The following is a 26,939-nucleotide window of genomic DNA, read 5'->3' as shown; positions in this document are numbered from 1 at the left end:
TACCAGGTTTCAGATCATGTTCAATACATACACAGATGCACGACACATACGTGTTTTTGGCATACTGTGGAGCCACTAATATGATAATTGTGAGGAAAGAGCATGTGTTATAGAGCTAAGTTTTTTTTTTTGCTTTTGTTTGTTTTCAGTAAGAGCAAGAGAGACAGAGACAGGAAGGGAGAGAGATAAGACGCATCAACTTCAGAGTTGTGTCACTTTAGTTGTTCATTGATTGTTTTTCATACATGCTTTGATGGGGGCGGGGGCTTCAGCCGAGCTAGTGACCGCATGCTCAAGTCAGTCCCCTTGGGCTCAAGCCAACAACATCTGGGCTCAAGCCATCTACCTTGCACTCAAGCTGTTGAGCCTGCACTCATGCCAATGAGCTTACTCTCAAGCTGATGACCTTGGGGTTTTGAACCTGGGACCTCAGTTTTCCAGGTCAATACTCTATCTACTGCATGACCACTGGTCAGGAGATATAGTGCTAATTTTTTTTTTTTTTTTTTTCATTTTTCTGAAGCTGGAAACAGGGAGAGACAGTCAGACAGACTCCCGCATGCGCCCGACCGGGATCCACCCGGCACGCCCACCAGGGGCGGTGCTCTGCCCCCCAGGGGGCGATGCTCTGCCCATCCTGGGCGTCGCCATATTGCGACCAGAGCCACTCTAGCGCCTGAGGCAGAGGCCACAGAGCCATGCCCAGCGCCCGGGCCATCTTTGCTCCAATGGAGCCTTGGCTGCGGGAGGGGAAGAGAGAGACAGAGAGGAAAGCGCGGCGGAGGGGTGGAGAAGCAAATGGGCGCTTCTCCTATGTGCCCTGGCCGGGAATCGAACCCGGGTCCTCCGCACGCTAGGCCGATGCTCTACCGCTGAGCCAACCGGCCAGGGCATAGTGCTAAGTTTTTAAAAATCAGAATAAGAATCATATGTATGATGTTGAAATTACTTTAAGTAATAGGAATCTAAAGAATGCAGACCCAGATTCAAAACCCCAAGGTCGCTGGCTTGAGCAAGGGGTCACTTAGTCTTCTGTAGCCCCCCAGGCAAGGAACATATGAAAAAGCAATCAAGGGACAAAATGTTAACAGTGGTTTTATTTTTTTTCTTTATTTTTCAATTATTCTTTAACATGGTAATATTACCATATATATTTTATTGATGGATTGATGTTAGAAAGGGATGGAGAGAGAGAAACATTGATTTGTTGCTCCACTTATGTATCTATTCATTGGTTGATACTTGTATGCATCCTGACTGGAGAACGAACCTATAACCTTGGCGAATTGAGACAATGCTCCAACCAGCTGAGCTGCTCAGTCAGGGCCTTATTCTTTCCTTTCTTTTAATTTTTATTATTGCCAACATAGAATTCCGTAACATGGAATCATTTCAGCATTGGTTTGTTCTTCAAGGTTGTTTATTGGTTTATTTCGCTCTAGTAAGTACATGCCAGGCACCATGCTGGATCCTGAGAAAATTATAATGCTTCAATAAAACCCTTATGCAAATTTTTAAAGCAAACTATCCCATTGCTGAGACATATGTTTAAAGATGCACATAGTGATTCTTAGATAAACAACGTGGGCACAAAGTGGGAACTCAATAAACACTTGTTGAGTAAATGACTTGGGAGCATCCAGAGTAGGAGTTTATTATAAAAGGAAATAGAGACTACATCTATATCTATATCTATATCTATATCTATATCTATATCTATATCATATATGTTTTCCTCACTCAGTATGTTTTATCAAGTCAAATGAGTATCTGTGAAACTTGATTTATAGAATGAAATGGTTTAGGGGGAAAATTATAAGAACACACTTGTCAGCTCTTTCCCTTAGAGCATTTAGCATTATTATATTTGGAATGTGACTTAGTAAACTTTGATACATTGTAAGGATAAAAAGGTGCAGTTAAAAAGAGAAGGAGCCTAACCAGGTGATGGCACAGTGGACAGAGTGTCAGACTGGGATACAGAGGACCCAGATTCAAAACCCCAAGGTCGCTGGCTTGAGCAAGGGGTCACTTAGTCTTCTGTAGCCCCCCAGGCAAGGCACATATGAAAAAGCAATCAATGAACAACTAAGGTGCTGCAACGAAGAATTGATGCTTCTCATCTTTCTCTCTCTGTGTCTCTCTCTCTGTCTCTCTCTCTTTCTCTCTCTCTCTATCACACACACACACACACACACACACACACGAAAGAAAGAAATCACCTCTGTGTGAAATGGACATCTCTATTTTTCAAAACAGAAATTAAGATGAATAATTTGCTTTCTCGTAGTTGACAATGAGCAGAATGGAAAAATTTCATGCACCTCAATCACAATTACACTTTTGGATTTATTGGAGGATATTTAAATGGTATAATAAAATTACCTAATTATTTATTTCACAATATTTAAACTGAGGCTCAATAGTAACCATAAATTCAAAACTATCCCCTCAGCCTTTTAGATAGAGACCTTCCTCTAAGAGAGCTGCAGGATTGACATCATGCAATAACACAGACAAGATGGCAAGTTTCATTTTGATCTTTTTTACTTCGTGTAGTTAGGCACAAAAGCCCATAACATCATTTTTTTAAGCTCTGTAGAAAATCTTATTACATATCTATATATAAATATATCTATATCTATATCTATATAGATATATTGCCCAAATATTTGGGCCATAAAGTAGGAAATATGTGGGATATTCACCCAAACTTTTCTGTGGCTGCATATTTGAATCTAGTCCCTCTCTGTTACGGATGGACGGGACACCCAAGCTTCTGATTATATCTGTGACTGCATAAACTGTTGGTTTAAATTTCCATTTACTTTTTATTACATCCTAGCAAACCAATCTATTTGCTATTGCCTTCTGGGCAAAATGCCTGGGCTTTGTAAAATTAAAAATGAACTCCTATTGGAAAGAAAAAATAGACCCAAGAAAAATACATTTCTGTTGTTGGTGTTCTCTACTGTGTTTTCCACAACAATGATGTGGAAACTTTGGTTAATTTCAGCAGTATTTTCATTTGGGGGAGACTTCTCTAGTAACACCTCACAGTTTTCTGTTTGGAAACTGCCCTTCATGTTTTTTTTTTCTGCTACCATTGTGTTTAATTACCATAGACAAAATATTGTTTACCCGCACTTTCTGCACGAGGCACCCAAAGATGCTTCTGGATTATTTTTGTTGATAATACGGAATCAACCATAAACCAGTGAAAATTCTAAACATTATTATCCTGTTCGCAGGTAGAAATGAACATAAAACATTTCTGTAAATTAAATTCAATCAAGATTGAGCCAAATTCCGTCTGATTCACCCTAGTTAGAATTTCTGAGGCTGCCATTCTTTACTTTGAAAACTGCCCAGCAGGTGTATGAAGAGCAACACCAAGAAATGTAGAACGGTGACCATTTGAAAGAAGGCAACACCCTTTCTAAAAACATAATTGCTGAGCTCATCGAAGAAACCACACATGACTGCCTTGTGCCCCGAAAGCTGCGGAAAGTGTTAAGCAAAGGAAGACTCTTTCACTGTTTATTTTGGTTACGGTTTCTTATCCATAACAAGTGAATCAATTAACAGAACAAATGACACCGTGGTTAGTCACTGAAGGGAAAGTATTATTAGCCTCATTAACTTAGAGTATCCTTCCAGCTCGCACCTAGCGTTGCCACTGTACCGACTGATGACTAACTCCTCCAGGCAGCACTGTGGGGTTTAGACACCCACCTCTTAGATTTAGATCACGGCAACACCCTTTGAACAACCGCTGACAGCCCCAAGGCCACTCATCTCAACGTCAGGAAGCAGTTCCTGAATTAGGCGAGGTGCGGGGGTGGGGGATCCCTTCCTAGCCCCACCCTTTAAAGTTCCTGGGAGTGACACCTACACAAACAACTTTCCCAGATAGCTCCCAGTCACTGGTCAGGGAGGTCTGTCTGCTCCGGCGCTCAGCCTCTCCGCGCAGAGCCAATAGGCGCTCCCTGCCAAGCCCCTCCTTCCCTGCACCTTCAATGGCTGGGAAAGGGGAGGGTCGGCCGGCGATTTCTCCTTAAGAAGTCGCACCGGTTTTTCTAGCTCCGCTCTACGCCTGGAGAGCCGCAGCAGCGGGCGCGGGCGCTGCCACCAGCGGCCGGCGGTGAGTCACTGTTTGGAAATGGGGTGGGCGGGCGAGGGTGTGAGAGAATGAATGATGTCAGGAGCGCGCAAGGCGGCGGGCGGGGAGCGCGGGCCGCGGGGCCGCGGTAAACACCCAGCGCGGCGCCGCGGACCGAGTGGGGCGGGGATACCCCGCCCTCGGCGCGCACGGAGCCGCGGGAGCCCGGCTGGTGCTGCAGCGCCGCCGAGAGCGGCCTTGGGGGCGGCAGCCGCGGTGGGGACACGGAGAGCTGCTTCCCTGGCGGGGACACCGCGCCAGAGGTCCAGAGCCCGAGCAAACTTTCTAGCGGCTTCGGCCGAGGAGGTGGCTGCGGCGGCGGGCTCTGCCCACTAGTAAATCCTCCGCTGGGAGCTAGTGCCTTCGGCTGGGAGCAGGTGAGGAGCGCCCCGGGGAGCTGGGGAGGAGGATGGGCGGGGAGCCGCGCGTCTTGCGAAGCGCGTGGAGGGGGAAGGTGGACTGGCGACAGGGACGTGGCTCTCATCTGGCCCCCTCGCGGTCCACTCCAGAGCATCCCTCCTTGATATTGCCGGATAGAGGATGGATGTGAGGCTGAAGTCTCTTCGCTTTGAGCATTCAGCTCATTCATTTGCAACCATTAAGGTCCTGGCGTTGAAAGGACACTTAAACCATAGGTTGCCCAGAGCTACTCAGGAGGTCAGGGCTGAAGTTCAGGTGGCGAAGGAGGGACTGATTTTCTCTTTTTGAGAGGCACTTACTGATGATGTGTGAACAGTAATAGCCCAGCTCTGGGCAGACCACACTGAAACCTTTCAACGTTTGGCGGTCCCCTTAAGGAAAGACTTGGTTTCTCGGCACAAATAGGTGGGTGGGCACCTGTCTATCTTTCAGAGATACGAATAATTGCTAATAACCCGCGGCTGTGAATTGAAGTAACTCAAGTATCCTGTCCTGTAATCTTTTACTTACAAATCTTTGTCATTCTTCTATTTCATTTTGCCTGCCCTTATTTGATCTTAAAACATTTTGACATGTATTTTAAAATTTTGAAGAGTTCTGTTTAGTGTCTCTAGGTTAGATGTGAATTTTGAATTTAAAGTTAACTTTTCAAATCCTTGGTTTCGCCCCTCTTTCCATCTATTAACGGGTGCGCTCTCAATTCATTAAACACTGATTCATTTAAATGGGACTATAACGATTTGAGAGGATAATTATGAGGATTAAAGTGCAGAAGACCTATAATGTCTGGCACAAAGCAGACCCCAACAAATTGTAACTGTTTATATATAAATAATAGGGTGTTCCAGCTGACTCAGGTAACAACCAATTAATTTCCACAAATTTTCCTACTTATAACGCTGGGAGACTGAGGTTTTACAGGGGAAATCCTTTGGCCAGTTCCTTAGAATGAGGTCTTCAGGAAGGCTGTGTGTCTACCAGAAAGGTAGACATTTCCGTGTGTACGCCTGAAAGGTATTTGGTTCCCGCCTCATGTCGAGGGAAGTACCATTCAGTGTTCAAACAAAGTCAGAGTAGTGACCGAAAGTGAAAACCAGGAATTGGGAGACTGGATGTATGGAAAATTCTGACTTAATCCTTAACTTATTTTTTTAAATTGTGCAAAATTTCCTGTTTCTAGCCCATCCCTTGGTTTACTGATAGTCCTAATTCACAATAGTCTGGTTGAAGTTTTTTTTTGTTTTGTTTTGTTTTTTAGTTAATATTTAATTTGGTTTCTTTAGTTTCGTTTTTAAGTGAAGCTGGTTGACTTATGAACCTAGAAGGAAACGCTTGGATACCTTTGTGTTTCTGCCTCCTGTTCTCAATTTCTCTTCTCCCCGAGTCTCATATAAGCCCTAGGAAATATTCAAAAGAAGCCTAAGCATTTGTTCAGGTGTTATTGAAAACATTTGTTCTTCGCAAATCTACAACTTTTAGGGTCAAAGGTCATGGGTGTTATTCCACAGCACCATCATAGAGAGATTTTTTTAAAAGTTGATTTGAGAGAGAGAGAGAGAAAGAGAGATTTATTGTTGTATTAATATATGTATTCATTGGTTGATTCTTGTATGTGCCCTAACCAGGGATTGGACCTGCCACGTTGGCATATGGAGAGGATGCTCCAACCAACTGAGCTCCTCGGCCAAGTCCATTGTAGAGAGGTCTTAAGCAGTGGCATCCAGAAGACTTGAGGCTACCTGGGTGGTAACTTACTGAGTTACTTTGAGCGAGTTGAGTAAACTCTCTGGGATTCTATATTTTAAAAATATATAGGGGAAGAAAGTACAAATAATCGTACATGCATTAAAATAGACAATGGAATGCAAGTGAGAATGTTTTTATTTTTATTTATTTATTTATTTATTTTATTTTTCTGAAGCTGGAAACGGGGAGAGACAGTCAGACAGACTCCCGCATGCGCCCAACCAGGATCCACCGGCACGCCCACCAGGGGGCGACGCTCTGCCCACCAGGGGGCGATACTCTGCCCCTCCGGGGGTCGCTCTGTTGCAACCAGAGCCACTCCAGCGCCTGGGGTAGAGGCCAAGGAGCCATCCCCAGCGCCCGGGCCATCTTTGCTCCAATGGAGCCTCGGCTGCGGGAGGGGAAGAGAGAGACAGAGAGGAAGGAGAGGGGGAGGGTGGAGAAGCAGATGGGCGCTTCTCCTGTGTGCCCTGGCCGGGAATCTAACCTGGGACTTCTGCACGCCAGGCTAACGCTCTACCACTGAGCCAACCGGCCAGGGCCAAGAACGTTTTTAAAAAGTGATACTTTTGGTAGTGGATAGAGACATGACTTGGGGTGGTAAACACACAATACAATGTACAGATGATGTGTAGTTGAATGGTGTACCTAAAACCTGTATGATTTTATTAACCACTGTCACCCAATGAATTCAATAAAAAGGAAAGGAAAGAAAAAAAGAAGTGATACTTTGAAGTGAGACCTTGTTTTTCAAGGAACAATTAGAAGAATTCTGGACAGTTTCAGACTAAGGTAGCCTATCTTCCTTTATCCAAGAGGAATTGAAACCTTTATCTTCAATTACTCTCAGACATTCAAGTCATTTAGTTGGTGAACATTAGTGAGGAGCTACTATTCCAGGCTCTAAGCTGGGTGCTGTCCATGCTAAGATGTAGGTGACAGTGTTGCTGCCCTTGAGGCTTATAGTCCGCTAGGCTTTGATTATGCAAAGGAAAAGAAAGCGTCAAAAAGGAGAAGGGTGTGGAGTTGGGGGGAAATTAGAAGTGGTTAAGCTACCTTAGGTTTTCTCCTATTGACTGTGCAAGGTCTAGAGGCATTCTATTGGGTCTTGAATTGGGGCCCTTAAATTATTCTGCGGCTGAACAATGTAAGTATGCCTTGCTTTACCCAATGTATTATAAACAAGTTTAGCCCTTCTGTTAAATAATTTTAAACATTCTAGAGCAAACTTGTTTAAATGCATTCTGAATGGTAAATTAAGCTCAACTAAGATTTATTTGTGAACAAAGCACTACGGATAGATTTTAAAAAGAATAATCACTGTGTGCAAATATTCTAATTTATTAATATTTCCCCGTATTATAAGTAGTATGATACTTATGAAAGTTTAAAAGTACTAAACAAATTAGCCGCCACCCAGAAAACCACTTAACTGCTATATCCTCAACTTCTTTTTCACCCCATGAACATGTAACACAGAGAGGTAGCACATATTGAGCTTACTGTTGGCCAGTGTGCCAGTTGCTTTATTATAAAGAATTTCCTGTAGCCCTCACTCAAGCCTATGAAGTAGGTACTATAATTATCTCCTTTTTATTGAGGAGAAAACTGACTTAGTGAAATTAAGTAACTTTCCTGAAATTGCACAGCTATAAAGTTATTCTGTACAAAACTGGGTTCATTCTCTACATACTGTTTTGTAACTTACTTTTTTTTCATCCAAACATGGATATCTTTTTATCACTAAAATACTCATACAGCATCATTTATAATTTCCTGTTATATGTCCACATACCGACTTAACCAATCCCCTATTGTTAGTTGACAGTTTTCACTATTTTAAGCAACTCTGCATTAAGTATCCCTCTTGCTATATCTTGTGCACACCCGTGATTGTCACTTTGCATTTTAAAAAGTGATTTATAATGTTTAATTTAGCTGCCCCTTTTAAAACCATGTTCAGAATTAAAGAACTTTCTCCTTCTGCTTTAAAATTTAAGAGTTTCCATTTCTGTGCACCTTTCATAAAATTGCAGCAATAGGATGAACATTCTCTGTGGAGCTGCGCAATAGGTCAGTAGCTCATTACACAAGGCATTTATCTGATGAAAACGGAACACACAGCCTTTCTTAAAGAGCCATTTGTGTATGTATTATTGTTATTAGCTCTAAAACAAACTTCTTCCCTGATGGAGAGTGGAATGGAGCAGAGCTGATCGTGCCGAGCAGCTCTCTAAAATAAATTTACTTCTTCAATTTGCTTCCTTCAGGATGCAGTAAGGTAGACAAGTTAAATTTTTCAGATACTGCGGTTAGCAGATTTATCACTGGGTTTAAAATAAGCTTCATCACTTTAAAATAGGTCATCTTAAAAAAAAAACTTACGTTTGTTGTTTGATCTCTTGAAAAGTATATTATTGGTAAGGCATTTTGGGTTGATTTAATGAAAGTGCAAAAAATTTCCATTAGCTAATTTTCATTAACGATATAAAACATGTCTTCATGTAATCATTTCTCAAGTTTTACTATACAGTAATATCATACCCTCTTTGCTACCTTGAGTCAAAATCTTTAATTTTCTTAGGGTTTATTTTTCCATATCCATTTCTACTTACGTTAGTGTGATGGTTTAAAAATTTTTTTTTCCATCAATTAGAGAGAGAGAGAAGCATTGACTCATTCTACGTAGTCGTGTGCTCATTGGTAGCTTCTACAGCTCTAACCAGCTGAGCTACCCAGCAAGGACCTGTCCTGATGGTTTTGACAAAGGATGTTAGAATATGAGTGGTGTTCAGTTCAATCTCTACATACAGAAACCCAAATCAGTTTAATTTATTAATTTCTGATGATTTGTAATTTGAAGCAGAACTTAAAGAAACGATTAACAAAATTAACGTGTAAATAGGGATAATCAGCTGTTTGCTGATTGGTTTTTCCCTACTGTCAAATCCTAATTTGATTAGTTGCTTTCAGTTCATATTTCAGCCTTATAATTTTATGTCTTAGTTTGATAGTGTTGCTTTCAAAACCAAACGTGCACATTCTTAGATTTTTTTTGAAGCACCATTAACTGGATGGTCCTGTATGTACATCTTTTCTTTCAATACACCCCTTTGAACTGTTTCAGAAAATTAAACAAAATCACATACTACAATTGTTAAAAGTGGAGGGAAATGAAAGGTAACAAATGTAAGGCCCAAGAGGCAGAAAAGACAGCCAGCTACTCAAAGTCAAGTCGGGTGAAACCCTACAGAGGGCCCTGCAGGTGTGTCCCACTCCCCTGCCTGGCAGTGCCTGTGCTGAGGCTGATGTGGCGATCTGTCTCCGCTGTGCAGAGAGAGATGCCCAGATGGCAGGGCCAGCCTCAGACAGAGTTGAGCAGGAGCTAACATCCCCACCTTAAGCATCCTTGGTTCAAGTTTACCCAGCATACTTGCCAACACCAAGAAAGGGCTCTGTGATTATCTGAATAAAGGTAAATTACTATCCAATTAAAACTGTGGAACTGGAGGCATCATATTATGGAAAATTGGGGAACAAGCGTCTGGCCCTGGAAGTCAATCACTTCTTTTCATTAAGAAGATTAAAAATGCAAAATACATGATGAGAATGAAATTTTTAAAAAGCTTTTCCACGTTAGAAGGGACGTAAGGGAGGGGTGGCCCTGGAGGTGGGAAAGAGCTGCGGAAGGAAAAACGGGCCCATGCAAGCAGGTCTGTGCCCCCCCCCCCCGGCTGTGCGGCCTCTCAGGCCTGCTGCGCACTGGCTGCCCTTGGAGCGGCCGATGATAGTGACCCTCGAGGGCCTGGCGGTGGGGTCTCTCTCCTGCTCTGCTAATGACAGTCATCCTGGGAAGCCACCTCTTAACGCACACCCCACCCACATGGGTTAAGGGTACTTTTCCATATCTGGGAACTCCTTGAATTAGGTAGTCTGATCTAACACCTAGAGAAAATGTGAAGGAATGAATTTTTTAATTTAAGGGTGGGGAAAAAGGTCAAAGAAAAAGAGTTAAGTAGTTTGTTTGTTTTTTACAGAGACAGAGAGAGGGATAGATAAGGACAGACAGACAGGAACGGAGAGAGATGAGAAGCATCAATCATTTTTTCGTTGCGAGACCTTAGTTGTTCATTGATTGCTTTCTCATATGTGCCTTGATTGGGGGGCTACAGCAGACTGAGTAACCCCTTGCTCAAGCCAGCGATCTTGGGTCCAAGCTGATGAGCTTTGCTCAAACCAGATGAGCCCGCGCTCAAGTTGGAGACCTTGGGGTCTTGAACCTGGGTCCTCTGCGTCCCAGTCCGATGCTCTATCCACTGCGCCACCGCCTGGTCAGGGAAGAATGAAGTAGTTTTGGGTCATGGAATGCTTAGTTAATTGGGATGCCATGGAAGGATTCCCTTTACATAGCCCCCTGTCTCCAAAGAGGTGTGGAAACCTTTCAGGAAGAGGCTGGCAGCAGTTGCTGGAAGTGAAGGAAGCCTTTGAAACTGAAGGGCCAAACAAAGAGAGGCCACACACTCGTGTTGGTTCCTCATACACAGAGCTGGAGGGAGTGACTTAAAATAGTAATGATTCAATAATGTGCGTCTTTCTGTAGGAAGCACTAAGGCAGTGTATCTGACACAGCTGCTACTGTCTTCTGAGGCTTGCAGTCTGTTCAGCAAGTTGCTCTAACCATCCATGTATTTTCCAGGAGCTGCTACCAAACCTTAATAGTGACAAATGTCACTGTTTGTGTTAAATTATAAATGTGTGTGTGTGTGTGTGTGTGTGTAATGTCCTTTATGATAGAGTAGTTAGTGCTGAGAAGGGCCTTCCCTTGGAATATAGCTTGATTGGCAAGATATGAGCGGCCAGCAGGAACATTTAAACTTTTACTTAACAAATACAGCACTCAAGATATGTGCCAGGATTTGTTTTGAGCACTTAGAACTGTTCGTCATTTACACCTCCTAAATCACTGTGAAGTAGGTATTTTACCCATTTTAGACACCCTCTTTGAAACCGAGTTTAAGTCTCTTGCTTATGGTCACAGCAGAATTGGGTTCTAAAGCAGACAGTTTGGCCGCAGTCTAACCAGTGCCCTGTTGATTGTGGAATCTAGCTTGTATTTCACAGTTTGAGCCCCATTCGTGCCCTTAAATTTTCAGCTTTATCAAAGGAAAAAAATCATAGCTGCCCAAACTTCTTACACTGTCCAGTCCTTACGACTTACCATGTGGAAGATTACACTAGGTCATAGATTTCATTTTTGTTACTGAAAGGTATTGATGTTGAATTTTCAATATAGTATTTATTGTCAAACACTTCTCTCCAAAGCTCTTAGGGCTCCAGCAGGCCAGCTGGTGGTCTGGGAAAGGAGGGGTGTGTTCTCCCATGCCACTGCTCAGCACATTCACCTCAGCAAGCACTGCAGGTTACACTTGCTCTTCTAATGGTATCATTATTATATTTTTAAGTTTTAGGCCTTTTACCTATTGTAAATTAAACAGTTAAAATGTCCTTATTTGAGGAGAGTAGCTTATACATGTGAGGTTTATTTGGCTGCTTTCTAATTATATTGAAGACAGTGGTAGACAGAATAATGGTCCCCCAAAGATGTTTTCATCCCAATCCCCGGAATTTGTTATTTTGCTTGGTGGGGGGAATTAAGGTTGCAGATGGAATCAGATGATGTTAAGATTTGGAGATTATCCTGGGTGTTCTGGGCGGACCCAGTGTAATCCTTACAAGTGGAACAGGGAAGCAGAAGAGTCGGAACCAGAAAGTTGACGTCATTAGAAAAACTCAAGCAGCCATTGCTGCCTGTGAAGGAGGAAGGGGCCGTGAGCCAAGGAATGCACACAGTCTCTAGAAGCAGCAGAGGGCCGGAAAGCACGTTCTTCCCCTGGATTCCAGAGAGAGGGGCATCTCTGCTGACACTGATTTCAACTCAGTGAGACCTGTTTTGGACTTCCGACCTCCAGAACGATAAGAAAATAAATTTGTGTTATTTGAAGCCAGGAAGTTTGTAGTAAGTTGTTACAGCAGCAGTAGGAAACTAATACAAGGAGTTTCCAGAACTGTCTATGGTTTGATTTGTTTCTTATGCCAGTTGTGGCGAAAGGGCCCCTAAACTCATGATACATTGTTATGGACACATCAGGCTTAGTGAGTGTTTACATTTTGAGGGGTATTTTAGTTTACATGTAAAATTAACTATATACTTTGGGTCACTGGGAGTTATATTTCAAGGGGTATTTTAGTTTACATGTAAAATTAACTATATACTTTGGGTCACCGGGAGTTAACCCGGTGATAATTTGGGTTAACTTTGGGTGGTGAATTTTGATAATTCTTTACATTTTTATAACTAGCAAACATTTAAAATGACAGTACCAAGTGTTCAGCAAAAAAAGTCTTATTGATTCTGGAACAAGTGGAGGCATGTCGGGCCTTTTTTTATTAGAGGTGCCTGGCAGAAATGTTCTGCATCTCATGCGGTGGGCCCATAACCTTGCATTTGTTCAGAGTGAGGTGACAGCCTCTATATCGGATAGTGGTGGACATGATCACTTGAGTTTTTTTTTTTGTTGTTGTTGTTTTCAGTTTTCATTTGTGGCACTTTATTTTTCTGAAGCTGGAAACGGGGAGAGACAGTCAGACAGACTCCCGCATGCGCCCGACCGGGATCCACCCGGCACACCCACCAGGAGGCGATGCTCTGCCCCTCCAGGGCGTCGCTCTGCCGCGACCAGAGCCACTCTAGCGCCTGGGGCAGAGGCCAAGGAGCCATCCCCAGCGCCCGGGCCATCTCTGCTCCAATGGAGCCTTGGCTGCAGGAGGGGAAGAGAGAGACAGAGAGGAAGAAGGGGGTGGGGGTGGAGAAGCAAATAGGCGCTTCTGCTATGTGCCCTGGCCGGAAATCGAACCCGGGTCCCCCGCACACCAAGCCGACGCTCTACCGCTGAGCCAACCGGCCACGGCCTCACTTGAGTTTTGACATCAGATTCCCTTTAAATTTTTTATTTGCTCTGCTGGCCTAACAATATTATTGTGACTTCTTGGAAAGCAAGGGCACATTTTTACAAGGACTTCCTAAATTGTAATGAATCAACCAAATAAAAAGTGTTATCATTGACTGGGTCATCTGTAGTAACTATCTAGAGTGCTGTAGACCCCCTGTGTAGATGATATCTTGGAATGGAAATGTCAATTACTGAAATTAAAAATAACAAGAATTATCATCATGGACGGGATTAGTTTTTGTTTTTTCTCTTAAGAAATCCTCTAGTAAGAATCTAACTCTGAGGAAATACAGTGGAGAATTAGCTGGATGGTATAAGTATATATCTAGCATTTTTTGGTGGGAGGGATGGGGAGACAGACTGTCTTGTGTAGAAGTACAAAAATATTAGAAACTCCTAAAGTCATGAGATGAAGTATTTTCATATTTGTGGTTCTATTTTTGTGTGTGTGTGTGTGAGAAAGACAGGCAGGAACGGAGAGAGATGAGAAGCATCAGTTCCTCATTGCAGCATGTTCATTGATTGCTTTCTCACATGTCCCTTGTGTGGGGAGAGGCTCCAGCCAAGCCAGTTACCCCTTGCTCAAGCCAGTGACCTTGGGGTCATGTCTGTGATCTCACGCTCAAGTCTGCAACCTTGGGGTTTTGAATCTGACCCTCAGCATCCCAGGCTGATGCCCTATCCACTGCGCCACTGCTTGGTCAGGCTGCAGTTCTTTGAAATAAACCCTTTTTAGATCTGGAATCATTTTGTTAATTTAGAGAGAAATCTATCTATCTATGCAATATATGTATAAAATCAATTTCCTCTTATAAATGTGAATGTAGAAAAAACTCAACTGATGTGAGCAAAGGAAAGTTTTGATCTGTGTTCTAAAATACTTTTGCAGATTTTTCTAGCCCCTTACTCCTTTTGTCTAGAAAGTTCTCGAGACATGGCTTTGTGGGTGTAATGCCCTACATGACAATTCATTTGCTTGTATCTGATGTGAGGGCGATCTGGCTGTGACATCTGTCACCCCATTGGTCGCCATGGTTGATTCGGCTGATCTGGCTGGCTAGGCGGGTGTCCCCTTCCTCCCTCACCGCTCCATGTGCGTCCCTCCCGAAGCTGCGTGCTTGGTCGAAGAGGACGACCCTCCCCGCTAGAGGAGAGGACCGTTCTTCGGTCAAGGGTATACGAGTAGCTGCGCTCCCCTGCTAGAACCTCCAAACAAGCTCTCATTTGCTTGCATGTTACCTTCATCAAACAGTTAATGGTTAAAAACTGACGTTTCCCTGCCAATATCTCCATAGCTGAGTGAGTATGTCTTGGCTCTGCACATGATCAAATAAGTAACTTCCTTCGCTAGTCCCCTCCCATCCATCATTGATAAATTAACAGATCCATGTTTCCTGTTGCATCTTTGTTAGTACAAATCAGAGCTCCAGAGCTTATCTGTCCTGGGTGAACTGATAAAATAGTTTCTGAGCTTGCAGTGACCAGACCCTGGACCAGCTGTTGACCTGCCCCAGGATGTAACCATCCCCTAAAAACCCAAAGCAGAGGATCTCATACCAAAAACTCACTCCACCCACAGGACGAGCTACTCTTCTCACGAAGTTCACAGGGTGGGCTGCCTAGGGTTTTATAGATGTACAATGTTGACTTTGAAAAGTGCCTGCACTGCACAGATGGCTGAAACAGAGTTCAAGCTCGCCTTAATTTTTTCTGAAATTGATTAACGCATTCAACACAATATTTTGAGCACTTGCTTTGTGCTAGACATTATTTTTGATTCTAGGGATTCAGTAAACATTCTAGTTAAGGTTTCTACCCTAAAGGAGATTGAGTTTATATGTTGAGAGAGGAAAAGGGAGTTTGAGCAGATGATAAGTTAGTAAAAACAATAAACAAGATTAGTGCAGATTTGGACTTCTTTAAAGGGAACATGTTGGCACAGTGGAGAATGACTGGGGAAATCTGCAGTAGCCCCGTCTGGAAAGGTTTGTTGAAGGAGGTCAGACTTGCACTGAGATGTGAAGAGTAAGTAGGAGCCAGCAGAGGGGACAGCATGTGCGTCTGCCTGGCGAGGAGAAGGGCTTGCTTACACAGGGAAAGGGAGGAGGGCTTGCTTACACAGGGAGAGGGAGGGACGCCAGTCTGGCTGTGGGGTCTGGACAGGAGAGAGTGGGGAGATAGGTGGGGGTGAGGCAGGCAGCATCACACTGGGTAGGGCCCGCAGACTTTGTAAGGAGCGTGAGTCTCAGCAGATGCAATGAGAAGGCATTGGGAAATGATCCGAGAAGGAGAGGGACATGATCTGAGTTACATTGGTAACTTCTAGCTAGCCTAGCTGCTGGGCAGAGTAGAAAGGGACAAGAGGAGAAGCAATGGAATCATCTGTGAAGTTATTGGCAGTGTTCTACATGAGAAGTGGTGTGGCCTGATGTAGGATGGTGGTATTGGTGGAGAGCAGCAGATGGATTTGAGGGATTTGGAGATAGACTCAGTAATACTTACAGAGACAGGTTTGGATGGGTGACGTGAGAAAATAGGAGAAATCAAGCAGGACTCCTAGTGTTTTGGTGAGTGATGGGATTGTAGGGAATAGAGTTCTGTTTCAGCCATTGGTTAGTTTGAGTTGCTTATTAGTCATCTTAATGGGGATAGATGTCAAATGGCCAGCGGTGCTGGAGAGACCTACATTCAGGGACAAGATCTGGGCCAGAGTGCGTTAGTATAGAAGTGGTGTGTAAGGTTATGAGAAATCTAGAGTCACCTAGGATGATTTTGTAGGCAGAACAGAGAGAGAGACCAGACCCTGAAAAATAACAGAATTAGATCAAGTGGGAGACCACGGAGTAACCAGTGAAATAGGAAGAAGACCAGAAGAGCCGTGCTCCTGATGCCAACAGAATCATGTGCTTAAAGCAGGGTGGAGTAATCAAGTCTGTCATAAGTTCTTGAGAAGTTGAGTAAATGAGGCCACAATGTTCGTTGGATTTTGCAACGTGGGAGATTCCTTTAAGTGGTGATCTTGTTGAGCCCTGTTTAGAGGAGTGATTTAAAGCACAAATGAATTGACCTCCAGCATCCCTGTAGGGGGCTTTTCTCACTCTCTCCCTTCTCCACTTCACCCATGTGAGCTACCTGTCCCTCTTTTTTTTTTCTGGTTGTATGTTCTTTGTTCCAGGGTACTTAGGCTTTTCCCTGTCACTGGACTACCATATTGTAAAATGATTTTTTTTTCTGTTGAAATTATGTTCCTTCCAGACTGAGTTTCTTGAAAGCAAAACTTATACATTTTGTTGTTTTGGTATTTCCTACCATGATGCAGACACTCAATACATGTTTTCTGAATTAATGACTTGAGTATTCTCCAATACTACTTTTTTGTTTGTATTATTTATACCTATATTGTGCCACGCAAAGGCCAATGAAGAGCCTGGTTTTTCTGATTCTCAGTCTGCCGCTCTCCGCCCTCTGTGGCCAGGGCCGAGGATACCTTTGGCCTGGGATTGCACCCCTCCTCATCTTCCCTCCCCTTCCCACCCCCTCACCTCACCAGTTGCCAGTGGTTGATTTGGAAGGCTTGCTGAGCTTCAGTATTAGCTATAGTCCTTTTCTTATACCTTCTTGGGAGACACATGTGGAAACCTATAGAAATCACTTCTTATCCGTTTCAGAAACCTCATCTCTTCACACCTGTGTTCTTTTGGTGATGTAACTGCTGTTACTCCATACATTTCACCATTCTTGAAACTATTTGCCCCATTGCATACTTCAATATCCTAAAGGCCTAGTAGCTGCTGACCTTAACAACCTTAGTAGGGTTCTTTCCAAAAAGCTAGTTTCCCTTTTTGTCCCCTGGATAGTTATTTTCCAACAAGGCTGTGCAGAAGTGTTTTTTCTTCTACACTACTATTACTTTGTTTTCTACTTCATTATTCTGCTGCTGCAACATGCCAACACCAGTTGCTGTGGAGATATTAAGTATACTTCTAATAATGGAGGTTATTCCTTTAGGTGGAATACAAGAGGGGGATTTTAATCTTGTTTTTGGGCAAATATTCCCTAGTAAAAAAAAAAACAACTAAGTGGTACTAGAGACTGTGGTGCAGAATGTCGGCATGGCCTGACCAGGCGGTGGCGCAGTGGATAGAGTGTTGGACTGGGACCCAGGTTCAAGACCCTGAGGTCGCCAGCTTGAGCTGTGGGCTCATCTGGTTTGAGCAAATGCTCACCAGCTTGGACCCCAGGTTGCTGGCTTGACCAAGGGGATACTCTGTCTGCTGTAGCCCCACAGTCAAGGCACATATGAGAAAGCAATCAGTGAACGACTAAGGTGTCACAACGAAAAACTAATAATTGATGCTTCTCATCTCTCTTTGTTCCTGTCTCTCTGTCCCTGTCTATCCCTCTCTCTGACTCTCTCTCTGTCTCTGAAAAAATAAAATAAAAAAGAATGTCTGCATGGGGTTGGCTTCTGTTTTTAGAAAGGATTGGGTTTTTTTAATTAAAGAAAATATTAATGTAAGCTTCTGGTCCTGTTAGAGATTAATTTCATATTTTAATAATTTTTTATTATTTTATATCCTTTGTTTAATAGGATGTTGCCTCATGCAGACAAAATGTTTTGTGGACTTCATCTTTTAAAATTTATTTCTTAAAGCCTTTAAAAAAATTTTACTAAAGGAGACACATTTTAATATTGTTCATCTGATTTTCTTTGCTGAAATCTTGTAGTTTTTCATGGACTTTATTATAATGAAGGTGATTATGTGTCCTGGTTTGCCCAGGATAGTCCCAATGTATATCTACTGTCCTTAGTGTATATTTACTGTCCTGGTCTAATTATTAGTAAGGTTCTTTTTCACTCTCAAAATGGGCCTGGTTAGGATGTTAAATTATGTGGTCACCATAATTAAAGACCACAGGTGATGGAAAACTGAGGGAATGAAGTATTTTTTATTTTAATCCACATAAGTTTTATATATATAGATATGCCTTATTTCCCCATGTATATATAAGAGGCACATTTTTCCAAAAAATTTGGGGTCTAAAAATTGGGTGTGTCTTATACAGTGGTGGTAGATTTTTTACTTGCATTTCCCGCTTTTTCAGGAGTTGTATGAATTTTATGATGAATAAAACTTGAGTTCAATAACTTTATGTAATACTTTTTGGGTTTTTTTTCAAATTTTGGGCCCCCAAATTAAGGTGCATCTTATTATCCACAGGAGCATCTTCCTCTTGGGGAAATACGGCATATGCACATAAGGGAATTATGTGCGTACATATACACACAGGTGTATATAACTTTTCCTTTTGCTCTTTCCAACTAAACTTATAGTTTAGAACTTGCCAAATGTCTTGCTGCTATAGAAAGATATAGATACCTATATTTTGTTGTTGTCATTGTTGTAAGCAAGTCAAAAGAATTCTTGTCATCCTGTTATATTTTCACTAAGATGTGTTTCGCTGTAATAATGCCTGGCCCGACTCCTCCTCAGTGGGCAGAAGCTATTTTCAGGGCAGCAGTTGGTCCAAATGTTCACGGTTGTGATTTGAAATAACTTCTCATATCTCAAGTTTGATTTTTGTCTGCCTGGTATATACTTGCTCACCTCTCAATCACATTAGATTGGCCCCTGCATGTGGAATGGGTAACAAAACAAGAACCTTACATGGGCTGTCTATGGGAGAATGTGTGGATATCCTAGACTGACTGTGGCCTTCTCTCCCTATAAGAGCACCGTTATTGATGTCCCTGAAGGTAGAACAACAGCCACTAGAATAAGAAAGGGAAGGTCTTTAAAACACCCCTTCCCCAATCCATTCCCCTTAATATCAGCTTTGTTATTATAAGAACTCTAAAAATCATATTAAAATTTTTATAACTGACTCATGATTTTGGAGAAAATTCTATCAGATTATGCTCTGGGACAAAGGGAACCGTGAAATGGTTTTAAATGAAAGTAAGAGTGAATTACTAGTGCTATGTAGACCATCTCTTGGGGTTAATCTCTAGAGAAAAGTCCAGGCACACACCCTTCAGTATGTCAGGAGAGTAAGTCAGTGAAGAGGAAGGGCTTTGCAAGAGCCAGCGAGCACCTACTCTGTGCCAGGCTGGATGTACTCTTGTCAACAAACAGACATGGTCCTCCCCTTAATGGAGCCTGCCAGCTAGTGTGGGAGACATCCAATGAAAACAAGGAAACAAGTACCTAACTACAAGGTGGCAAAGTGGAGCGGACCTGAGAGGAAAGGAGAGAGACCTGTGTTAGGCAGTGGCGATGCAGGATCATTAAACTTGACAAGTGAACGATGAGAAGATGAATCCAAGAAAAAAAAAAATCCATGCTGCTGTGGTATACCAGGGTGAGGCTAGGCTGCTTAATTTGTTCAGGGTAAATTAGACAGTTAGAAGCAAATGTAAGCTCTCTGTGGATTCCTCTATCAGTTTCTCAGTCTTCTCTTTTTCGTTGTCTTTTCGACAGGTTTTGTCTAACCCACCCCACATCCATAAAATTTTAATGCCCTTTGGAGGACCACAAACCATATTCTTTTCACCCTTAGAGTACCCATTTTCGCCATTGAGATTGCACACTCTATCAGTTATCAGTGGGGCTTACTTTGGGGCAATCAGAAATAGGCTTTTATTAAAGGGCTTAATCTAGTGTCTTTGGATTTTCAACTGGATTTTAATTATCTTGATGCTTAGACCATCTCTGGTAGGAGCAATAGTAGTAATAGATGCCACTTACGTGACACTTAAAAAACAATCTTCCATGAGGTTGGGAAGGGTGGAATAAAAATGTTGAAAGGAGAGCATGAAAAATCCTTAAATAGTCTAGTTAGTTTAACTTTATATTGAGGTGAAGAAACTAAGATTACTAGGAAAGTCAGATTCATCAGTCTCTTTAATACAATCTGCTTCCCATTTCCAGTACACTCTGGAAGGAACCAGGTTCAGGAAGCTGATGATTGTTAAGAAGAGTTTATGGTTTATTGCAGTGATTCTCAAACTTTTTGAAGTCAGGGCATATTTAAAATCCTACAAATAATTGTAGATGTATATATAGATGTACTATATACAAATTTCTGAGAAATATGTTATAATAATTAAGACAAATATTAAAGAAAAAATATATAAAGTCCAAGCATGCTTTTATGGTAATTAAACAAAATAAATATGACAAAATTGAATTTATTCTGACATTAAAAAAATTTTTGTTATATTTTTTTAGTTATGCTTTTTAGAATTCATAAAAAAGAGGTTAAAAAAATAAAAAAACGGCAAAAAGTTATCTATCTATATATATATAGATACATCCTTAGTAAGATTTAGTGAATTCGGCAGGTCCCAGTGCAAATGTATTGTTTTCATTCTTGTGTTTATGAGAAACATGAGCCTGATGTGTCCTAGTGATTTCTTCAGTGTTTGGGTGTATGTTTGAAAGGCAAACTCTCATTTCCTTGTCAATACATTGAAGAATTTCTCTTTTAACTCTTAATTGTGTTGAGGGTAGAAAACCCCCACCATACATACATATCATCTTAACTTTACACCAAATAAAGGATAGAAGAAACTTGCCTCCAGTCTTTCCCCAGAACATGGGGGGTAGTGTAAACAATCCAGCACCACAGCTTAACAGCCTTTTGCAACCTAATCAGGCAAGGTAGGTGGGAGATTGGGCAGACTGTCAGCTAACAGCCAATTCCCCACACCTCTGTCCCCCAAAAATCTAAACTCCAAAACCCTGTTGGTTTTTTGGTCCCCAACAGGCACATATTTCTCTGGAATACCATAGGGCGCGCCTGGAATTCTTCTAGGGTGCACCAGTGTGCCCTGGTGCACTCTTTGAGAACCACTGGTTTATTGGATGTCCTGAAAGATGTGGATCTGCACAAAGTTGGCATTTTAGGAAGATTAATTTGGCAGAGTCTTCCCATACTTTTCTGAAGCATGAGGACAGTCATGACAGGGTATACAAAGGAAAAATCTGATTAATAATGAGTTCTGCGTTTCAGGAGCAGCACAACATTTGTCTGCAAATATAACTGTATAGGAATCAAGAAGAAAAGTAAAGATATAAAATATTAGTAACTTTTAAGAGAAGGAAATTAAGGAGGTGATAGAACCTTTATAACTATGATTCTTCAGTCACTAAGATTGAGATTATACAAGTCTAAAGGATATGGGTCTACTGAGGATAATTCATGTTATATATTGTAGGTTGGGAAGAAAGCCAGGATATATTTGAAGGAAGCTATGTTCTGGATCTTTTTCTATGTATCTGTCTCTCTGTCAATATGCGTGCAAGAAAGAAATTTGGATGGAGCTAGTTCTGGGGATTTAGCAAGCAGTGATGGAAACTGGAGTAAAGTGTAGCTATCTTAATGAGCTCTTTTCATTTTCAATTGTGCCTCAATGAATTTTAGAGGTAGGTTCAGCCTATCAAACAGACTTACAAAATTTCCTTTTATTGTTTCTTCATCCACCACTAGTCACATATACTGTAGATCAGGGGTCCCCAAACTACGGCCCGTGGGCCACATGCAGCCCCCTGAGGCCATTTATCCGGCCTCCGCTGCACTTCCGGAAGAGGCACCTCTTTCATTGGTGGTCAGTGAGAGGAGCATAGTTCCCATTGAAATACTGGTCAGTTGGTTGATTTAAATTTACTTATTCTTTATTTTAAATATTGTATTTGTTCCTGTTTTGTTTTTTTTATTTTAAAATAAGATCTGTGCAGTGTGCATAGGGATTTGTTCATAGTTTTTTTTTATAGTCTAGCCCTCCAATGGTCTGAGGGACAGTGAACTGGCCTCCTGTGTAAAGAGTTTGGGGACCCCTGCTGTAGATCTTAATTTTTTTCAGAATTTTTTATCCGTGGTTTAATGTAAGCCTTCATTTTTCCCCTCTTTCAGTCTGTCTTTTTTGTTGTTTTGTTTTCCTTTTTAACAAATCAATTGCCTTTAGTAGGCGAGCATAGAACAGGGAAATTATGAAACAGTTGTCAGAAAGATGAAATTTATAAAAGTCCATTCTAAATGGTTTAATAGAAAACGCAAAATAAAGGCAATATATGGTGTTAGCCCCAAAATTTCATTTCTGTTCTTTTTTGCCCCATGTGCACAAGCAGCTGAGCCTCTGCCTTATTCTGCCATCTTCATTAAGGAAAACGAGACTGCATTTTTTTGTGTATGTTTTAAATAGTGTACTTGAACCTTCCCTCTAAATCCTTTGTTAAACTATCTGAGGGTTGCGTAGATACTTACTTTTTTATACACGTAATTAGCTACTTTTGAATTCTAAGACTCCTTTGATCCCTTCCAACAGGAAACTGAAAAACAAGGAAATAATCACTTCACCTCAAAAACACATTTTTATTAGTTTTAATGAGATTAGATTATATTCTAAAGAGAATCTGGATTGACTCTAAACATAACCAGAATTTAATAAATATAGCTGTCTGATGAGCCAGCTGTGTTTATTAACTATTTGTTTATAAATCACAAGTGTTACTAATAGTTTCTAAATATTGTATCTGAAAACGGAAGTTGTGGAAGTGGTGTCATGTCAGCTGTGAGTTGCCATGGACACAGATGTCAGTGAAAAGCAGAATAAACTGAGGGTGCGGTTGCACGGGAAATGGAGGTGGAACTCTGAGGCCTGGAGTCAAGGCTGCTATCAGAGGAAAAGGCTTGAACATCCCTTACCCTTTGGGTCAGGACTGAAGAGTAAAATTACTGTGCAGTGGAGTGCCACATTACAAAAGGCGTTCAGGGTGACCAACCAGATTCCGTGTGTTATTATGAACTGCAGATGTAATTCACGGAAGCCTTAGGATGTCTGTTTGAAATTAAGATGTATCAATATTAATTTAAAATCAGTCTAAAACGTACAGGGAATTTTGCAAACGGCAGAAAAATAACTTTTGGGACCTGGCCCTTATTTCTGTAGTCAAATTTCTGTCTTACTGGCAGATACTTTTTATCTTCTTCTGATGGCAAGGCTGAAATAGCAGGATTCTTTGAGGTATGAAGCTTGGGAACCCATCACTTAGGGGGCTCCATGGGTATGATGAGTCTTTGGCTACGAGAATATTCTTTTTTTTTTTTTTTTTGTATTTTTCTGAAGCTGGAAACAGGGAGAGACAGACAGACTCCCGCATGCGCCCGACCGGGATCCACCCGGCACGTCCACCAGGGGGCGTCACTCTGTCGCGACCAGAGCCACTCCAGCGCCTGGGGCAGAGGCCAAGGAGCCATCCCCAGCGCCCGGGCCATCTTCACTCCAATGGAGCCTTGGCTGCGGGAGGGGAAGAGAGAGACAGAGAGGAAGGAGAGGGAGAGGGGTGGAGAAGCAGATGGGTGCTTCTCTTGTGTGCCCTGGCTGGGAATCGAACCCGGGACTTCTGTACGCCAGGCCGACGCTCTACCACTGAGCCAACCGGCCAGGGCCAGTACGAGAATATTCTTAACAGATGTCATAAAGATGTCATTTTGGAAGGAAAGCAAGTCATGGGTGTTGTTTTATCAGGGTACAGTTTTGCAAAAGTGTCCTCCTTTTATGTGCTTGTGCTACATGCTGAATGATGCCTGTAATTTCAGCAGGCATAAGATATGCCCTGCCACGTGGTATACTGTACAGCATCGCCCTCCTGTCTGCTGGAATGACTGTGAATGAAGATGTAAAAACCTGTGGAGGCAATGATGGGATTACCGATCTAAACCTATCATAGCCCAGAAAGCGCTGTATTGACTACTAATGTTGTTTCATCAACATTTTCAGTGTTTAGAATGTTCTCTACATTTAGAAGCCTTAAGTGCTTTAGAATTATAAAACACACTTAGATCAATGGTTGTGCTTGAGCAAATTGTCATTGTTCTTTTTTCTTTCTTTCTTTCTTTTGACAGAGAGAGGGACAGACGGAGACAGACAGGAAGGGAGAGGGATGAGAAGCATCAATTCTTGTTGCAGCTCCCGTCTCCTTAGTTGTTCATTGATTGCTCTCTCATATGTGCCCTGACCAGGAGGCTACAGCAGAGCAAGTGACCCCTTGCTCAACAGTGACCCTGGGCTTCAAGCCAGCAACCCCAGACTCAAGCTGGTGAGCCCATGCTCAACCTGGATGAGCCCATGCTCAAACCCAACGAACAGGGTCCTCCACATCCCAGTCCGATGCTCCATCCACTGCGCCACTGCCTGGTCAGGCAAATTGTCATTGTTTTTAAAGGACATAACTGAGCACTGCTCTACCATTAATGTTTGAGTGTTGCTTTTAGCTTAAATCACAATATTGGGAGTATTGGTCATTTATTTTTGAAAAAATATTGCAGTCAATATGAATGTGTTTATAGCTAATTCTGAGAAGTACTTTTTCTTTTTTTTTGGAAATTAATAGGCCTTATTTCTTGAAGCAGTTTTAGATTTACAAAAAGATTGAGCCTGACGGGGTGGTGGCACAGTAGATAGAGCGTTGAACTGGGATGCGGAGGACCCAGGTTCGAGACCCTGAGGTCGCCAGCTTGAGTGTGGGCTCATCTGGCTTGAGCAAAGCTCACCAGCTTGGATCCAAGGGCACTGGCTCGAGCAAGGGGTTACTCGGTCTGCTGAAGGCCCATGGTCAAGGCACATATGAGAAAGCAATCAATGAACAACTAAGGTGTCACAGTGAAAAACTGATGATTGATGCCTCTCATCTCTCTCTGTTCCTGTCTGTCTGTCCGTCCTAATCTCTGACTTTCTCTCTGTCTCTGTAAAAAAAAAAGAAAAAAGAAAAAGGGCCTGACCAGTTGGCTCAGTGGTAGAACGTCGGCCTGGTGTGCAGGAGTCCCAGGTTCAATTCCCGGCCAGGGCACACAGGAGAAGCACCCATCTGCTTCTCCACCTCTCCCGCTCTCCTTCCTCTCTGTCTCTCTCTTCCCCTCTTGCAACCAAGGCTCCATTGGAACAAAGTTGGCCTGGGCGCTGAGGATGGCTCCGTGGCCTCTGCCTCAGGCGCTAGAATGGCTCTGGTTGCAACAGAATGACACCCCAGATGGGCAGAGCATCACCCTCTGGTGGGCATGCCGGGTAGATTTTGGTCTGGCGCATGCGAAAGTCTGTCTGACTGCCTCCCTGTTTCCAACTTCAGAAAAATACAAAAAAAAAAAAAAAAAAGATTGAGCATAGTAGGCCACGTCCCCTCTTCCCCAGTTTCCCTTTGTTATTTTTTTTATTTTTATTTTTTTGTATTTTTCTGAAGCTGGAAACGGGGAGAGACAGTCAGACAGACTCCCGCATGCACCCGACCAGGATCCACCCGGCACGCCCACCAGGGGCAACGCTCTGCCCACCAGGGGGCGATGCTCTGCCCCTCTGGGGGGTCGCTCTGCCGCGACCAGAGCCACTCCAGCGCCTGGGGCAGAGGCCAAGGAGCCATCCCTAGCACCCAGGCCATCTTTGCTCCAATGGAACCTCACTGCGGGAGGGGAAGAGAGAGACTCTAGAGGAAGGAGAGGGTGGAGAAGCAAATGGGCGCCTCTCCTATGTGCCCTGGCCGGGAATTGAACCCGGGTCTCCCTGCATGCCAGGCCGATGCTCTACCACTGAGCCAACCGGCTAGGGCCCAGTTTCCCTTTATTAGCATCTTCATCAGTGTGGCACATTTGTTATAATTGATGACCCAATGTTGATACATTGTTATTAAATAAATGCCTTAGTTATTTATTGATTTTTTTTTAGAGAGAGAGGAGTGAGAGAGAGAGAGAGACAGAGAGAGAGAGAAGGGGGAGGAGCAGGAAGCATCAACTCTCATATGTGCCTTGACCAGGCAAGCCCAAGGTTTCAAACCGGCAACCTCAGTGTTCCAGGTCGACGCTTTATCCCACTGCGCCACCACAGGTCAGGCAATAAATGCCTTAGTTGATACCAGGACTTACTCTGTTGTACATTCTATGGGTTTTGACAAGTGTGTGACATACATCCACCACTATGGTGTCATGTAGGACAGTTCCACCACCCTGAACATCCCTGTGCTTCATCTCTTTATCCCTCCCTTCCCTGGCAACCACTGTGTTTTTGTTTTTGTTTTTGTTTTTGTACTGTTTCTTATAGTTTTGCTTTTTCCAGAATACCAGATAATCAGAATTATAGATATGTAGTCTTTTAAAAATTTTTTTTAACTTCGTGGTTTGCATTTACAGCTCCCTTATGTCTTCTCGTGGCTTCACTTAACTAATTTCTTTTTATCACTGAATAATATTCTATTGTATAATGCATAATGGTTCATTTATTCACCTTTTACAGGACATCTTGGTTGCCTCCAACTTTTTGGAAATTATGAATAAACTTGCTATAAAAATCTCTATGCACATATTTGTCTGGACATGTTTTATTGTTTTATTTTAATATATACTTATTATTTTTTTTACAAGGACAGAGAGAGAGTCAGAGAGAGGGATAGATAGGGACAGACAGGAACAGAGAGAGATGAGAAGCATCAATCATCAGTTTTTCATTGCGACACCTTAGTTGTTCATTGATTGCTTTCTCATATATGCCTTGATTGCAGGCCTTCAGCAGACCAGGTAACCCCTTGCTCAAGCCAGCCACCTTGGGTCCAAGC

At 42.5% G+C, this 26,939-nt stretch overlaps 1 protein-coding gene across 2 annotated transcripts in view; it reads left to right on the top strand.

Moving 5' to 3' along the window:
* Nucleotides 1-3,943: 3,943 nt before the first annotated feature.
* SGMS2 (sphingomyelin synthase 2) overlaps nucleotides 3,944-26,939 on the top strand; it is a 91,513-nt gene continuing 68,517 nt past the window's right edge. Inside the window, exon 1 of one of the 2 annotated variants that reach the window (XM_066232945.1) lies at nucleotides 3,944-4,144. The gene's annotated coding sequence lies outside the window, so the exon portion shown is untranslated. Of the gene's footprint in view, nucleotides 4,145-4,270; nucleotides 4,540-26,939 lie in introns of those variants that run through there. The other variant, XM_066232944.1, reaches the window with a different exon arrangement.

The sequence above is a fragment of the Saccopteryx bilineata genome, chromosome 5 (genome assembly GCF_036850765.1).
Source record: "Saccopteryx bilineata isolate mSacBil1 chromosome 5, mSacBil1_pri_phased_curated, whole genome shotgun sequence".
Taxonomy (NCBI): Eukaryota; Metazoa; Chordata; class Mammalia; order Chiroptera; family Emballonuridae; genus Saccopteryx; species Saccopteryx bilineata.
This window is presented reverse-complemented; position numbering and strand designations above follow the sequence as displayed.